Below are 16,905 nucleotides of genomic sequence, written 5' to 3' on the forward strand. Positions count from 1 at the left end.
TTTAAGTGATTTGAGTCCTCTGCTTCAAGGTCCATCTCCCACATTAAAGCCTAAGCTGAGGCATAAATGTTTGTCTGGAAATGCTACTCTACCAACTTCTGGAGATAGAGAACACTTCTCATTGATTATCTTATCACAGCTCCTCTCCTGAAAGATGGGGTTAGATTCCTTTGAACCATGGTGAGAAAAAATTTTAACAATCCTGATTAACCAGGAAGCTTTTCAGGAGCATACAAGAATCAAAAAGAGCGCCTGGGTGGCTCAGTCAGTTAAGCATCTGCCCCTTTGGATCAGGTCATGATCACGAGGCGAGTTGGGCTCTCTGCTCAGTGCGGAGTCCGCTTCTCCCTCTTCCTCTATGCACATCCCCCCACCCCAGCTCATACTCACTCTCTCTCACTCTCATCTCAAATAAATAAATAAAATCTTAAAAAAAAAAAAAAAGAATCACAAAGTCCTAAAACTTCTGCCTAAAAGAGTCAAGAAACAGTTGGGCAAAGTCGGGGTTAAAGCTGACTTTGTTTTGGGGCACCTGGGTGGCTCAGTCGTTAAGCGTCTGCCTTCGGCTCAGGTCATGATCCCGGGGTCCTGGGATCGAGCCCCGCATCGGGCTCCCCGCTCGGCGGGAGGCCTGCTTCTCCCTCTCCCACTCCCCCTGCTTGTGTTCCCTCTCTCGCTGTCTCTCTCTCTGTCAAATAAATAAATAAAATCTTTAAAAAAAAAAAAAAAAAAAAAAAAGCTGACTTTGTTTTACCCTCTCCCTACCTCAGCCAAGCCAATGTGCCAAATAAATCTTACTATTGCCTTTCTGAGGAGAACACACTCACACACCCCAAACAATGTAAATACTTCATCCACATTTTAAATTTTCTTCTAGAATAAGACATTCTGAAAAATCTCATTTTTGAGTTCTTCTTCAAATACTTACATTTCACTTAAAAATATTAAAGTGGTAGAGCAAACATACCTAAAGCAGCCAGCATGTTGATGTAAAATGACGTTTTAAGAACTTCTTAAGCAATCTACCTTAAAGCTACTTTCTGAGAACAGAGCAATGCATTCTGTATGGTTGAGATTGATTTCAAAAAGTCTACTTCAATCAAGAGAACTTACAATTTGACAAGCTTCACAGTTTATTCAGCTCTCCTCTCCCATTACCTCAAAGGATTGTTAGGCTAAAGCAGGTACTATTCCTATCTCTTTTTTAGATGAAGAAAATGTGAAATTCAAAAGGCTTAGCCACAATTTAAAAGCAAAACAAAAAAATTTTCAAATCCTCAGACTGTAAATCCCAGCTCTATTACAACACACTGATTTAAAAAATAAAAAATACTTAGGGGTTCCTGGGTGGCTCAGTGGCTTAAGCATCTGCCTTCGGCTCAGGTCATGATCTCTAGGTCCTGCGATAGAGCCCCATATCAGGCTCCCTACTCAGCGGGAGGCCTGCTTCTCCCTCTCCCACTGCCCCTGCTTGTGTTCCCTCTTTCGCTCTCTGTCAAATAAATAAATAAATAATCTTTAAAAAAAAAAAAGAGAGAAAATAAGCCATGTACAACTTACAGTGACTTGATGCATAAGAAAAATATAAAATATCCCAACTCACTGCTCTTTAAGTAAAATACAGGTAAAAGTAGTTCTTTTAACACTATATGATACACAGTTGTATTTGAAGTATATGTCAGTTTATATTTTAACCAGTAAACTAATTCAAGTATTCTAACACTTAAATATCTTTCTGATAAATCAGAAAATTAGAAAATAGATTGGGAATATAAAGCAGGAGAAATGGTAATAATGAAATAAACAAAGTAGTTCATAATTTTTAAAGCCACTAATAGCCATTCTGATAATACAATTCCAAAGATGTGTCTCTACTCAGCTTTAATTAATTGTATAATGAGGCTTTAAAATAAAAGCCAATAAATCATTTTAGATATCTTCCCACTATGCTCACTTTTCAGAGAATTATCTATTACATAAAACTCCAAGCATCTTTTTAAATTCTTTTCGATATATTTTATTTATTTGACAGAGAGAGAGAGAGAGCACGTGCGCATGCAGGCACATGGAGAGGGAGAAGCAGGCTCCCCTCAGAGCAGGGAGCCCGATGCGGGGCTCGATCCCAGGACCCTGGGATCATGGCCTGAGCTGAAGGCAGCCACTTAACCGACTGAGCCACCCAGGTGCCCCAGGAATCTTTTTTAAAGATTTTATGTATTTACTTATTTATTTATTGAGAGAGAGACGCACAGGGGGAGCGGAAAAGGAAGGAAAGAATCTCAAGTGGACACCACGCCCACCTTAGAGGCCAACCTGGGGCTCAATCTCACGACCCTGAGATTATGACCTGAGCCGAAACCCAGAGTCGGACGCCCAAATGAGCCACCCATTCCAAGCATTTTAAACACTCTCATAAAAATTGGGAAAATTAGCACAGAAAACTTTCCAAAAAGAGAAGTCCCTCCATTAAGTGATAAAGTTTAAGATAAAGTATCAGGTGAGTAACCCCAATCACTCTAAGCTTTAGATTAAAGGCCTCAGTGTAAGCTCACAATCCTCACCCTGTGCTTGCAATAAACTGGGTATGCTTTACACATAAGTGATAGGATGTTTCCTAGAAGTTTATGAAACACTGTTTAGTGGGGAAAGAAAACATTTTAGAAAGAATTTTTCCAAAAGTGTTATTTTGAACTAAATCCCTACATCAAATATTGAAGTGTTCACATATAAAGTATTAGCAAAATGATTATCATCTTACAGAAAAAAAGAATAATGGAAATAAGTGTTTCCATTTAGGTCAACAAAAGTTAAGGAAAAAAACCTCTTTTCAAAGCTATCTCTGAGGGTTCTATGAAAAATAAGTACTTGGATCTTGGGTTTAAGACCCAGATCCCTGCCTTCAATAACTTCAGAATTTAGTTTAAAACAATACAGGGATTAGGAGGGGTCAATAATATATGGCTTGTAAGAAGGAAATAAAACTACCATGGATTATAAAGAGAATTATGAAGTGGAAGGCATTCCCAGAATTCTAACAAAAACACTAAATCTGCATCATACATAGGGGCTAAATTCTAGGGTGAAGATAGGGTGTAGGACGGAGTCGAAATTACCCTAGAAAATCCCTTTAATCTCTCCCTAAATAGATGGGCTGTATTTAGGGTATTTACTCTATGTCTCTCTCTTCCTCTTTAAAATGAAGATCATAATTTACCTGTATCATCAGGCTGTTGGGAAGATTAAATGAATTAAGGTCAGCTCTTAAAAGAACTTGGCAGGCAGTAGTCAACAAAGGTAAGCTATAGGTCTTTTTTGTTGTTGTTTTGAATATATCTTTAGACAAAAAAGAATCATACTCAACTGTGCCACAGTCAAACTATAAGGCTTGTGAGAATTGAGAATAACAAAATAGATCAGTTTTCTCAAATGCAATAAAAAATCTCTTAAGAACAAATACTCAGAATGAGTAATGGTGGCTGAAATTGCCTGCACTATTAAAAAACTTTTTATTTTTTTGGCAGAGTGAAAACATAATTGAATACTTATATTTTAAAGTGCTTATAATGCAACTTCACTATTCACTTCTCCTTTAAGCTCATTCGTTTCTTCAGTCAAGCCTTGGTCCACCTGAGAGATCGGGTGATCAATTTCTCATGATTTCCCCAAGCTTCCTTTAGGAAGTGTTTTGTTCTTTTATCATTATTATTATTATTCAGTTGGTCACACAACACTGGAAAAAATCACCCTCACCCAGAAAAAGTTTCTGCTGACGGACATGCTCCAATACTTAAAAAAATCAAATGTCATTTCATCCAAGCTAGGAAATAATATGTCTAGTTTGGAAAAGGCTTAGGTTACAGTTTTCCAACCAGTCCAAAAGGGCACCCTGATGCACTGCAAGGTGGTGTGTGTGTCAATATTTTGAGTTTCCTCACTCCTCTTTCTCAATTTCTGACCACAAACTGGCAACCTCATCAGATGACTGGGCAGCATAAAGGCACATGAGGAAATGTGACACTTTACCCTTCTAAAAGTTAGCAAGCCAAGGCTGCCCAAGTTTACAAAAGATTCTAACTTTTTAAAAAGTAATTGGTTTAAAAATACAAGTTAAAAATCAGCTAGTTCAAAACAATATGTTAAAGCAATCAGCTCCACAGTAAAAGACCTCTAGGAACAATTTCATTTTTAACTCTTGCCACAAATTAGTTTTTCGTTATTTTTAATTTAAAGTCACTTTATCTTGAACTCTTTCAGCCCAAGTTTTACTTTTCATCTCCAAACCTGTCAGTTTCTTTATTTAGGCAGTAACTGCTAATTTAAAAATGAACAGACCCATTTACAAAGTATACCATTAACAAAAGTACCAAAATATACAATGTACAAATAAAATCTGGTTTAGGGATGAACATTCTCATGGCCAGGTAATAATGAGGCAGTAAGATGGCTGCACAGTCAAAGGGGAAGGAAGGGAAACAAAAACCACCCAGGTATCTCAGCCTGCTAATACCTGGAAACACTGACTTAACCTTTTATCATTAAATTATTTATTTACTTATAATTTTTTAAAATGTAACCTCTATGCCCAATGTGGGGCTTGAACTCACAAACCTCAGATCGAGAGCTGCATGCTCTACCAACTGAGCCAGCCAGGCAACCCTGTACCGGTAATTTCTATTCCACATAAAAGGCATGAATTTTAGTGGCAAATCTTGCATAATCAACAAGGAACTTAAAAAATAGCATTTTGCCTTCCTCAAGAATAAAGACATGAAATATAAAATAAATAAATCCACTATTCTGCACACTGGCACAGGCAGACACTGGAATTTATCCTTGAGATAGGAGGTAGTTCTTCATGTTTACCACTTGGCAGAACTATTTCAAGAAGTAACCGCCTGATTCAGTCAAATCTCCTATCATTCCTTCCAGAGTCAATCGCTCTCATATAGAAAAGATTTCCTTAGTCTTTAGTGGTATCCCCAAAGGTACCCACCTTGCTTGCTTTAAGAATTTTGTAGAATTACAAGAAGCACCTGTAAAAATCTATAGCATCTTTTTTTTTCAGAAAATATTTTAAATCAACTTTTCAAGAGTAATTTTCTTAAAACAAGGACATGTGCACAAGTTTTCCCTGTAATTAGACCATTAACTCATTAAAGCTCTAAATTATACCCAGATACTTTGCCAAGGGATTAAAAAAACATGAAAATGTAACCTATGTAATTATATACCAAAGTATGAATGCCTTAAGGAAAAGAACTATATTTCTTACATCTTGTTATACTCCATCATCCAGTATAGTACACCTTACATAAAATTAGGTGCTCAAGTATCTGAATAAGATATTAATGGAGAAAAGACAGAATTACAATATTTATCTTAACGTTTTTTCACCAATACTAAATCACTATCTACCACATAAAAATATTAATATATAATCTAAGGAACCAGATGCTTTTGTATATACTGCACCCAGGCATAGAATTGAGAGGAAAAAAAGAATAAGGAGCATTATTCATTCAACAATTTCTAAGAATCTACTTTTAACTGCTAGCTGCTTTGAAGAATATAAAATTCAGACATTGCCCCTTTCCTTCCAGAAGCTTTTGAAGTAGAAGAAAACCATCATTTACTAAAGACTAACTATGTGCTAGGCATTGTGCTAAGAACTTTCAGGATAACAAGCAGTCCTACAAAATGTGGCAGTCTTTTTGGGGGGGGGGTGACTTTTTTTAAAGATTTATTTATCTGAAAGAGAGAGCGGGAATCTGAAGCTGACTCCTCACTGAACTCCATCTCACGATCCTGAGATCACAACCTAAACCGAAACCAAGTCTGAAATTGGGAGTGTGGAAAGGTTACTTCTGGCTTGAGTGGAGAAAGAGATGGACTGTTAAGGATGACTTCACTATAGTACTTGAACTAGAAGGGGTAGCATTTCAATAGATAGACGCAGAGGTAAAATAAAAGCCAAAGTGTATCCAGGGAGTAGAGTAGAGGAAAAGTTTGGAAACAAGTCTGATGAAGAACAGTACCGTCTTTTACTTTTTACACAACTTTGTTTTCCTTTTATTTTAAATCTTCGTATTTAGTAACTTTACAAACACACCCAATATAAATAGCAACCCCTCCTCATCCTCAGTACCCTCTAAAATTGTTACTCTGCTTTTTCTATAGCACCTAAATGTTTTTTTAAATCCCTTCTTTGCTTTACCCTTCCCTTTCTTCCCCCATCTAACCCCACCAAGTAACCTATGTTAACCTCCTATTACTTTTTTGGTATTTTCTCCATGCTTATAATCCCATATAGATGTCATATGCACATGCATACATAGGTTTTTTGTAATAATTTATATGTTCCAATAATTACAGGGGCACCTCAGTGGCTCAGTCCGTTAAAGCAACCAACTCTTGATTTTGGCTCAGGTCATGATTTCAGGGTCCTGGGATTGAGACCCGTGTGGGGCTCCACACTCAGCAAGGGGTCTGCTTCAGGATTCTCTCCCTCTGTCCCACCCCACCCCATCCCCCGTGCTCATGGACAAGTGCTCTAAAAAATCTTAAAAAAAAAAAAAAAAAACACTAATTACAGAATACATGTTCATGGGGGCGGTCTGAATAATACAAAAGATAATAACCTATAGATGGCCCTTGCCGACATTCGTGGATATATGTATCTAATCTTTTCTATGCATAAATATACACTTTTAGGGGCGCCTGGGTGGCTCAGTCAGTTAAGCGTCTGCCTTCGGCTCAGGTCATGATCCCAGGGTTCTGGGATCGAGCCCCACATCGGGCTCCCTGCTCAGCGGAGAGCCTGCTTCTCCCTCTCCCTCTGCCTGCCTCCCTGCCTACTTGTACTCTCTCTCTGTCAAATAAATAATAAAATCTTTAAAAATATATATATACACTTATAAATATTTTTCTTTATAAAGATGAGATCTTTGTGTATTAATTTTTGTACTCTACTTTTTTCACTTAATAGATCCTATCTCGCAGGATTAACTGAAATCATCTTTCACTAGTTGACAGAATACACTTTAGGGTAAAAGGATATAGGGCATAAAGAAACTACACCAACTACATGCTTCTCAAAAAAGTTTATTCTTTTCAAAAAAGATGAGTCATTAGTTGTGTGATACCTCTTTGAAGAGCATTATGTACAAATACATTTATAAGGGTGAAAAAAAATCCATCAGCTGCAAATATAGCCAAATTCTAAGTTTGTTTGCTCATTAGATTTAATTAGCAGTAAGAAAAAAGCCTAGCACCACTTCACATCCATTAGGATATTAAAAAAAAAAAAAAAAAGGAAAATAACAAGCATTGACAAGGATGTAAAGAAATTGGAACCCTCATGTATTGCTGGTGGAAATGTAAAATGGTGCAGTTTCTGTGTAAAACAGTTTGGCCGTTCTTCAAAAAGTTAAAACCAAATTACCAAATGATCCAGCAATTCCACTCCTAGGCACACACTCAAAAGAATTGAAAGCAGAGACTCAAACAGATACTCGTAAACGAATATTCATAGCAGCATTATTCACAACAGCCAAAAGGTGGAAACAACCCAAGAATCCATCAACAGATGAATGGATAAACAAAATACCTTACACACACCCACACCCACAGGAATATTATTCATCCATAAAAAGGAGTGAAATTTTGATACATGGTACAATATGGATGGGCCTTGGAAAAACATTAAGTAAAATAAACCAGATGCAATATCACAAATTCTGCATGATTTTCCCTTATATGAGGTACTTGGAATGAGTGAATTCATAGAGAGAAAGTAGAATTTACCAAAGATAAATAGACAGGAATGGCGAGTTTTGTTTAATAGGTACAGGTTCTGTTTGGGATGATGGAAATGTTCTGGAAATAGGTATTGGTGATGGTTGCACAATGCTGTGAATGTACTTAATGCCACTGAAGAGTACACTCAAATATGTTAAAATGGTAAATTTTATGTTTAGCTTACCTGTCCCCCTCCAAAAAAGCCTAAGGGGCCCATTTCACACTGTCAGCTAAATATGAGTCATGAAGGTCATGCATGATCTCTACTCTCACAATTCACAATTGCACTCTAATTCCAGTCCAGACTAACATGAAGGAAGGTAGAATATCACGTACCCCCTCACATTCTCTCTGGTTAAAATTCTCTTCCATGTATAAAGCCTATGAACACAGAAGGAAATAGCCAGCATGACAAGAGTGCTTGGGCCAGTGAATCAGGGAGCTGCTAAAGCAGGCAAATGTCCTCATGGAGCTGGCAGTGAGAACCCAGAGCAATCTACAAATAATGCCCCATAGAGGGAGAGGATAATAAGCAAGATGACTCCTTCAACAGATATCCTAAGTTACAAAACTCTGAGTTTGAGTTTAGTAAGTATATCCTCTTAATAGTAAGCATTTGTGTGTTTGTGATGGACAGTAGGAAGGAACTAAGTCCACAGGTGATTAACCTCTGAATCTCCACTCATTCAGTTAATGTTCGTTACATAATCAAGACAAAGTTTTAAGAACTGGAGATTTATAAACAAGAGTAAGATATGCCCCACCTTTAAGGAAGTTAAGTCTAGCCAGAGTTGTAGGATATCTATACAAAAAATTCAATTCAATTAACACTACTTAGCACCTTACACTCAACAAATTGGCTGCATTCAGGTATCAGCCATTATGCTAAACTCTGGGTAGTCAAAGGTGATTAAGGTACACTCTTCTAAGGAAAGAAGTAAACAAATACTTTCATATATGTCACAATACATACATATAAAATCTATAGTGCATAGTACAAAAAAAAAGAAATCATTTAAGTTTAAATAGAAGGTCTTATAAAACCTAGTATTAAGTGTTGGAATGTAGACTCAACACTTTCACTGAAGCACACAAACATGGTCCCTCAGCCTCTCAAAGGGGAAGTTTTTTACAAATATCAATAAATAAGGAACTGCATATAGAGTAGGAAGCATTAATTTCAGTTTATGATCTAATGGGATAGTAAACTTAGAAATGATTACATGATAAAGGCCATAAGAAAAATAAATGCAAAGTTTAAAGGTGGGGCTCAAGGAAGGAAACAAAATAATGAGTGAGAACAGGAAAAAAAGATCAGGAAATGATATTTAGAAGATGGTGTTCAAAATGGCTCGTAAAAGAGGAACAGATAAAAGTGAGGAAATTGTGTCAATCTCTCCTCATTAGATAAGGTAGCTGAAGGCAGGAACTTGCCTCATTCACCCTACACTAAGCACACTAGCCCGCTCGCACCTACATAAGTGCTTAAAAAAAGGGTGAAAAAAAAAGCCTTTGCATTCCACCAAAGATAGTATGAGGAATCTACATTAAGCAAGAAGTATGTTTAGTCTGATAAGCAATGGAGACTCTTGGAAGATTTGCGAACAGAAGTAAGGCCAGTACATCTACATTTGAATATTCTTGCTAACACCACAAAATAGGATACATAAAGAGCGCCTGGGTGGCTCAGTCGGTTCAGGGTTTGCCTTTAGCTCAGGTCTGCCTTCAGCTCAGGTCTGCCTTCAGCTCAGGTCCTGATCCCCTGGGATTGAACCCCATGCTGGGCTCTCTGCTCAGCAGGGAGCCTACTTCTCCCTCTCCCTCTAGCTCCCTCTGCTTGTGTGCTCACACACTCTCTGTCAAATAAATAAAATCTTAAAAAAAAGATACATAAAAACCCCATTATTTCCCTCCCTGAAAGAAAGCTGGGTAGCTGGGAAACAAAGGGGGAGGTAGAATTACTCTGCACAACTTTACTCTTCTTAAATTTCTGTATCATTTGAATTTTGTGGCATGTGAAACTATTATCTATTCAAAAAAAATTAATAAAATTTAATTTTTAAGAATCCACACAGTAAGAGTGAATCTGACAGCAGTGTGGAGAAAACACAGCCATGGAAAGAAATAAGAAAAAAGAGTTCACTCCAGAGGTTCTAACAACAGTCAAGGCAAATAGTAAGAAAAGCCTGACAATCTGGAGAAAAAAGAAAAAGGCTGAAAGAAGCTCAAAAATATAGTTGTCAATGGAATCTAACAGCTACTGAATGTTTGGGGTAACAAAGATCCACACCATGAATACAATTAACTTTCTTAAATGCATTTTTCTATTATAAAAGCAACACATTCAGAGACTACAGACAGTACAAAGAACATTATCCTTATTTCTACTGTTTAACAACCACTGTTAACATCTACATGTATTTTATTCCTATGAGTAGGTTTTGAGATTTTTTTAAACAGCCTGAGATATAATTCACATACCATACAACTCACCCACTGGAAGTGTGCAATTCAATGATTTTTATTATATTCAGAGTTGCGAATCCATCTCCACAATCAATTTGAGAACATTTTCATCACTCCCCAAAAAAACCCCTATCACAGTCGCTACCCATTCCCCACTCCCTCCACAGCTCCTGGCAACCACTAACCTACATTCGGTCTCTGTGGACTAGCTTATTCTGGACATTTCATACAAATGGAATCATACAATATGTGGTCTTTTATGACTGGCTTCTTTCATTTAATATAATGTTTGCAAGGTTTATATATGTTGGAGAATATATCAGTACACCATTTCTTTTTATTACTGAACAATATTCCACTGTATTTTTTATACAACTGTAATCATTCCAGATACATAATTTTGTGTTCAGCATTTTCCATGTCATCAATGCTTCGTATAATCCGTATTTAATGACAAGTACAGTGCCCCATCAAGTAGCTGTACCACCATTTACTTAATCATTTCACTATTGTTGGACATTTGAACTCTTTCCAGTCTTTTCTATTGTAAACAAATTCTCTTAAATGCAAATGATAGCTCCTTTCTGAATGATCTTCTGGATCCAGAGAAATGTCCCTCATACAAACTTTGAGCTTCCGGGGCGCCTGGGTGGCTCAGTCGTTAAGCGTCTGCCTTCGGCCCAGGTCATAATCCCAGGGTCCTGGGATTGAGCCCCGCATCGGGCTCCCTGCTCAGCTGGAAGCCTGCTTCTCCCTCTCCCACTCCCCCTGCTTGTGTTCCCTCTCTCGCTGTGTCTTTCTCTGTCAAATAAATAAATAAAATCTTTTATAAAAAAAGAAAAAAAGAAACTCTGAGCTTCCTAATGAGATTTGCCACAGAGAACAAAAGTCATATTCTTCCAGGGAAAATGCAGGATTTCATCTATCCCAAACCCAGGTAATGGACAGATGTTAAAAGCTATCCGTGGTTGAAAAGGATCCCTCAGAAATACCTAGATTAAGACCTGGCTGGCTCAGTCGGTAGAGCATGCGACTCTTGATCTCCGGGTTGTAAATTCGAGCCCCACGTTGGGTGTAGAGATTACTTAAAAAAAAAGAAAAGAAAAGAAAAGGAAAAAGGAATGAAAACTCAATTTTAAAGACATACTAACACAGTTAAACAATAACTAGCCTGACTCTTCCATCAGAAATGTACATGGATGGAAAAAAGTAAACACTGTCCAAATGTGATGCCTAGTATTAAGTAGCTTCAAAGAAGTTAAGACCACTTTTGTTTTCCATAGCAGGATTGTAGAAAATAAATAGAAGATCTTGATTCCAACAGTAAAAATGTGCTTATGCTTGTTATTATATGACAATCAATGGAATCCAACAGGTAGAAAGAGGAGGAAGAGGACACCAGTAAAATCCACAAGGTCCTCACCAGCATTTAAACATACTGGGACCCCTAAAACATTGATTGTCATTGCCTGCTGCTTCCCATTCATTAACCAAAAATACCAACAATCTCAAAATCACAAAGATTTTAAAATTTGAAACTAGCTTTAGGATTGTTAATCCCCACCCCATAAACTCCCTTAGAATCTGGTCTAAAAATAAAACTATGTATCAAGTGTTCCTCAAGAAAAACTATGTACACTGATTGGAATGTGAAGCAATTAACACACTTTGTGAGTGATTTGCCAAAGAGACTTGAGATAGCCTGGGCCAAAACCAGTAACAAAGAAACAACACCCACTTGACATTTTCCTTGGTTAAAAACTGAGATTTTAGGAGCAATTTTAGAAGAAAGGCTAAAAGCTCTGAAGTTAACCACGAAAATCATTGAGAGCTACACAAGTATTCCGGGAGAAATGGAGGAACAAAATGATTCAGCCACTGTAAAATGAAAGATGAAAACTTTAATACAAAATTAAGGAATTTTTACTCCATTTTCAAAAAAAATTTTTTTATGAATTTACTTATTTGACAGAGAGAGAGAGACAGTGCGAGAAGGAATACAAGCAGGGGGAATGGGAGAGGGAGAAGCAGGCTTCCCGCTGAGCAGGGAGCCCAATGGGAGGCTGGAGCCCAATGGGGGGCTCGATCCCAGGACCCTGGGACCTGAGCCTAAGGCAGACGCTTAACAACTGGGCCACCCAGGCACCCCAAATTTTTACTCCACTTTTAAGGCAAGAATAAAATACCCAACCATTACTATCATGAAGATGATAGGCAAGGTAGTTTAGCCCTATACCAGAAATACTAACTAAACTGTAACACAAACATCTAGTGTTACATTTAGCACCTAGTCAATTTAGCAAATAGGAATTCTTAACCATCCATACACATACACACACACACACACACAATATGACAACTTCTAACTCTACACAACCTCATCGTAAATAAACCCAGTGTTCCTTGGTTTGCCAATTAATTTAGTCAAGGTGAGCAATTTTCCAACTACAGTTTTAAGAAATGACTTCCATGACCTGTACAATTTGAAAAACAAAAAACCTTTGCAAGCTCGATTTTGTGGTTTCATAAACCCCCTACTGTCACACAGCCCACTGCCTTTCAAAAGCAATATTTAAAATTCTCTTCTGCAAATCAACATTAAGGCATGCTGTTTGGCTAACAAGCTCCTCCCAAGACCAGGATTATTATGTATGGCCTATTATGTTCCTAACATGCAAACAAAAGCATTCCCTCATGTAACATTTTTCTATTTTTAGGCAGGTTACTAACAAAGTTTTATGTGAAATTAAAATGTAGTAGAATCATACATCTACTACTAACAAACTACTTGAAATAGAAATTTAAAGTTATTAATTGTATTTTCCATTTAATAAGTAACCTAGTACTTCTGGAAAACTCAAATTTAACTTCCAAGAAGTTGTTGTTTAATCTTCAGAGCAAAACACCTACTCTGGATTTCACAAATGGCATGTTTTAAACTAAACACAACTAGTTTCAGAGCACTTGTAATACAATACTTGATGTTTAATCATTCTCCATTTCATCTTTTAGCTCCTTTTCATCACAAATGACCAGCTTAATCTGTTTCCCTGTTTTCTTCTGCTAACCCAAATCCCTTAAAATATGTTCTAATGTATTTCACTCAAACCTTCTACTTTGAAGGCTTACACTTTTCAAATACTGACAGAAGTTTTAAAAAGGCTAAGCAACCCCACTATAATTTTTAATCACAAACACCACATACCTAAAAGATAAGCTTTTCCATCAGAAACACTAGCAGGTTTATTTTCCCAAGTATCCAGTGTTCAACTGGGTCAAATGTTTCTGTTGCATTTTAAACAGCTTAGCCCTTGAAGTGATAAGGGTGAAAACAAGCCAAAAGTATCTTAATGTTCTTTAGTGGCATATAACCATCACAAACCAAGAAAAACTCAGGAACTGCTAGCTGAAGTCCGTTAAGACCATAATAATCACTTTAGCATAAGCATTAATCACAACAACACAGCGATTTGGGGTAAATTATGTTTATAGAGCTAAAGACTTTATAACAAAATTGTAAACCACAGAATCAATGCAAAGAAAGTTTACTATATACAACACACTTAATAAATTAAAAATACTTTCAGCTGTTTCATATAATCTCCCAATTTCTACATGACTGGGCAGCGTGGTTTTTATTGCCAACAGCCATTTAAAATGCAGTATTAGCAGCGTGCACCACATGCATAAAGTCAACATTTTGGTGAGCAAGTAAAACCTTAGAAAAATCTTTTACAACACCTAGGAATACGAAGTTCAGTTCATTCACCACTGTGTAAGTGCAAAACATCTGACATAAAGCACTTATCAAATTTGTTCTTAAGGGGCACCTGGGTGGCTCAGTTGGTTAAGCAACTGCCTTCGGCTCAGGTCATGATTCTGGAGTCCTGGGATCGAGTCCCGCATCGGGCTCCCTGCTCGGCAGGGAGTCTGCTTCTCCCTCTGACCCTCCTCCCTCTCATGCTCTCTGTCTCTCATTCTCTCTCTCTCAAATAAATAAATAAAATCTTTAAAAAAAAAAATGTTCTTAAGTGGGTTTAACACAGTAAATCTTTTCAATTACTATCAGCTTCAACATCAAGGGGAAAATTAGTTATCAGCAAGAAAAAATCAGAATACTCATTTAAAATAATCCAAATTAAATCAACTAGTTCACTCTCTCCAATAAAGATCCTTCACAACTTTTCTTTTAGACCCTCATCTCTCACCATTTCCTTCCTGCACCCCAAATTCATCCCAACTCCTGCATGTCTCTATGCCTTTGTACCAGCGGTTCCTTCAGCTTATAATGCTCTCCCCTCCTCCTCACCGGGTAAGCACTTACTCATCAGTCCAAAACTGGCCGCAAAAGTTCCCTCCAGTGTTCAAGCTTCCTCAACTCCCCCAGGCAAAACTACCTGTTCCAAATTCCCACAACACTTTGGTAAGTCCATCCTTATCGTAGCGCATTGTTTTCACGCCTTGGTGGAAAGAAAGAGCAGGTTCCCTCCGCTCAGCCCACAGGGGACGGAGCAGGCAGAAATACTCCATGAACGTGAGCTGAATTCGTCCCTACTTAGATTAAACGACCCTCTAGAACCTGGTCACATCTCAAGGAGACATAGGGGATCCTAACATTCTTCCCACCAGAGAAATGAATACCAGAGGGCACACCCAGAGCCCTGAAAAAAGAACAATGAATGAACACAGCCGCCTCTCCTCTCATGATGTCCAAACTCCTCTTTCTGGGCATCGACTAGCTCTGCAGAACCTCTGCAGCTGCAGAACAGAAGCGTCCTGGCGGCTCTCACTTTACACAAAAGACAGCCTTGGATCTTCATTCCAAAGGATCCCAGGGCCAAACCTCAGTATACGCATCCCAAACCTTTCATTAGTAACCCACAGAGTCCCGAAACCCAAGGCGAGGCCCCTATGCCTTTGTGGTGGGGCACTGACCCACTTCCTCCTCTCGTCCTCGATTCTTCTCGTCCTCCCTGTAAGGGTGTCACTTGAGTGACGGACTCTGAGATAAAATGCAAGACTGGGACCCCCTCCGCGACCAGAAAGAAATTAATCCACCTGAATGACAACATAGATACGGGGCAATTCTGGGCAGATTATCCCATTGCCAAAATATAAGGAATGTGCACCGAGTACAGGGGTGGCGCTAGCACGTTTCCCCGAAACACAAGGAAATTTGAGTGGGAATGTGGAAACTCGGCTGGCCGGCCATGACACCGGGCCCCAGGGCTCCCGCCCGCCCAGCGCCACCCGAGGTGACAGCGGCCTGGCCCGGGCCCTCACCCGGCAGCCGCGGGGTCGCTCCATCAATGCCGCCCAGGCCCTGACGCCGGGGAACTCTGCCCCTTCAGCCCCGCCGCCCGGATCCCCCGGCAGCCAGGGCCGGCCCTGCCGCCTACCTGAAGGAGCCGAGCCGCCTCCGTGTCCCGTCGTCCGGCGGCGGCGTCTGGTCCGCTCCTCCTCCCCGCGGCGGGTGAGGGAGCGGGAGGCGGTCACATTCGGCGCGTCCCTAGCCCAGGGGACGGGGCCCCGGGCAGTCCCCGCATCGTCGCACTCGCGCTCCGCGCCTCGGGGCACACGCCCCAAAGCCGGGCCAGCTGGCCCTCTTCCGGGCCCAAGGAGAGCGGCAGGAAAGCCCTCCTGTCTCACGCTCGCCCTCGTCTTACTCCCGCCATCTAAGATGGCGGCCCCAACGCCCGCGACGAAGAGACTCTCGGGCGGCCCCGGCAAACGAGCCCTCCACTCGGTGCTCCTCCTCCCGACCTGCGGCGCCACCGGCTCTCTGCTTCTGCGCGAACCCTCCTGGCTGCGGACTTCAAACTTGGTTCGGGCATCTTTCACTCTAGCCTGAACTCAGGCCCCGCCCCTAGAGAGAAGGCGTGGCTTCGTGATGTCGACGGTCGCCATTTCGGAGCCGTGGAGGCTATGGGACCGGTATTTGCCGGCGCCCGGCAGAAGGGGTCGGCAGTTGAGAAGGGCCAGGGTTCGCGGCGAGAGGAACGCAAGCTTGCCAGCATCACAAGGCCCGGAGATAACCAGACTTAGCGGAGGACACAGTATACTGTATATAGCTTTGGCGCGTCCTAGCGTTAGGCATGTCGGAATTCGAACCGCCACTCAGCCATTTACGGGTTGTGTAGGAAAGTCCCTAAAGTTTTCCTTTTTTTTTTTTAAGTTTAAGTAAGTAATCTCTACACCATACGTGGGACTCGAACGCTCCACTCTAAGATCAAGAGTCCCCATGCTCTTCTGACTGAGCTAGCCACGCACCCCGACCATAAAAGTTTTCTGAGCCTCACTTTCCTCATCTGTAAATTAGGGGACCTTTCCCCCCATCAGATTGGCAAAAAGTTAACAAGACTGATAATATCCAGTCTGGTCCAAAGTATATGAAAACCTGTTATGTACCCTAATTCAGCGCTGGCAGGAATACTTATGGGGAGGGCAATTTGGCGTTGTCTGCTGACATTTTTTATGTGTATACCCCTCGTGCCAGCAATTCCCCTTTTAGGCACGAATTTTAGAGAAATGTGTACCCATAGCACAAACAGGCATGTGCTAAGATATTTATTGCCATATTGTTTGCATTAGAGATACACTGGGAAAGATGTGAGTTAAACTTTAAATAAGCGGTGCTACATC

General features: G+C 39.8%; 1 protein-coding gene across 5 annotated transcripts in view; it reads right to left on the reverse strand.

The window, feature by feature from the left end:
• RAF1 (Raf-1 proto-oncogene, serine/threonine kinase) overlaps nt 1–16,006 on the reverse strand; it is a 76,858-nt gene extending 60,852 nt beyond the window's left edge. For 2 of the 5 annotated variants that reach the window (XM_006740232.3, XM_081822376.1), the window contains exon 1: nt 15,663–16,005. The gene's annotated coding sequence lies outside the window, so the exon portion shown is untranslated. Of the gene's footprint in view, nt 1–11,255; nt 11,348–15,662 lie in introns of all 5 variants that reach the window. The other 3 variants (XM_081822385.1, XM_081822382.1, XM_081822393.1) reach the window with 3 other exon arrangements.
• Between the last annotated feature and the right edge of the window lie 899 nt (nt 16,007–16,905).

Source organism: Leptonychotes weddellii, chromosome 1, assembly GCF_054177405.1.
Source record: "Leptonychotes weddellii isolate Sample4059 chromosome 1, ASM5417740v2, whole genome shotgun sequence".
NCBI classification, from domain to species: domain Eukaryota; kingdom Metazoa; phylum Chordata; class Mammalia; order Carnivora; family Phocidae; genus Leptonychotes; species Leptonychotes weddellii.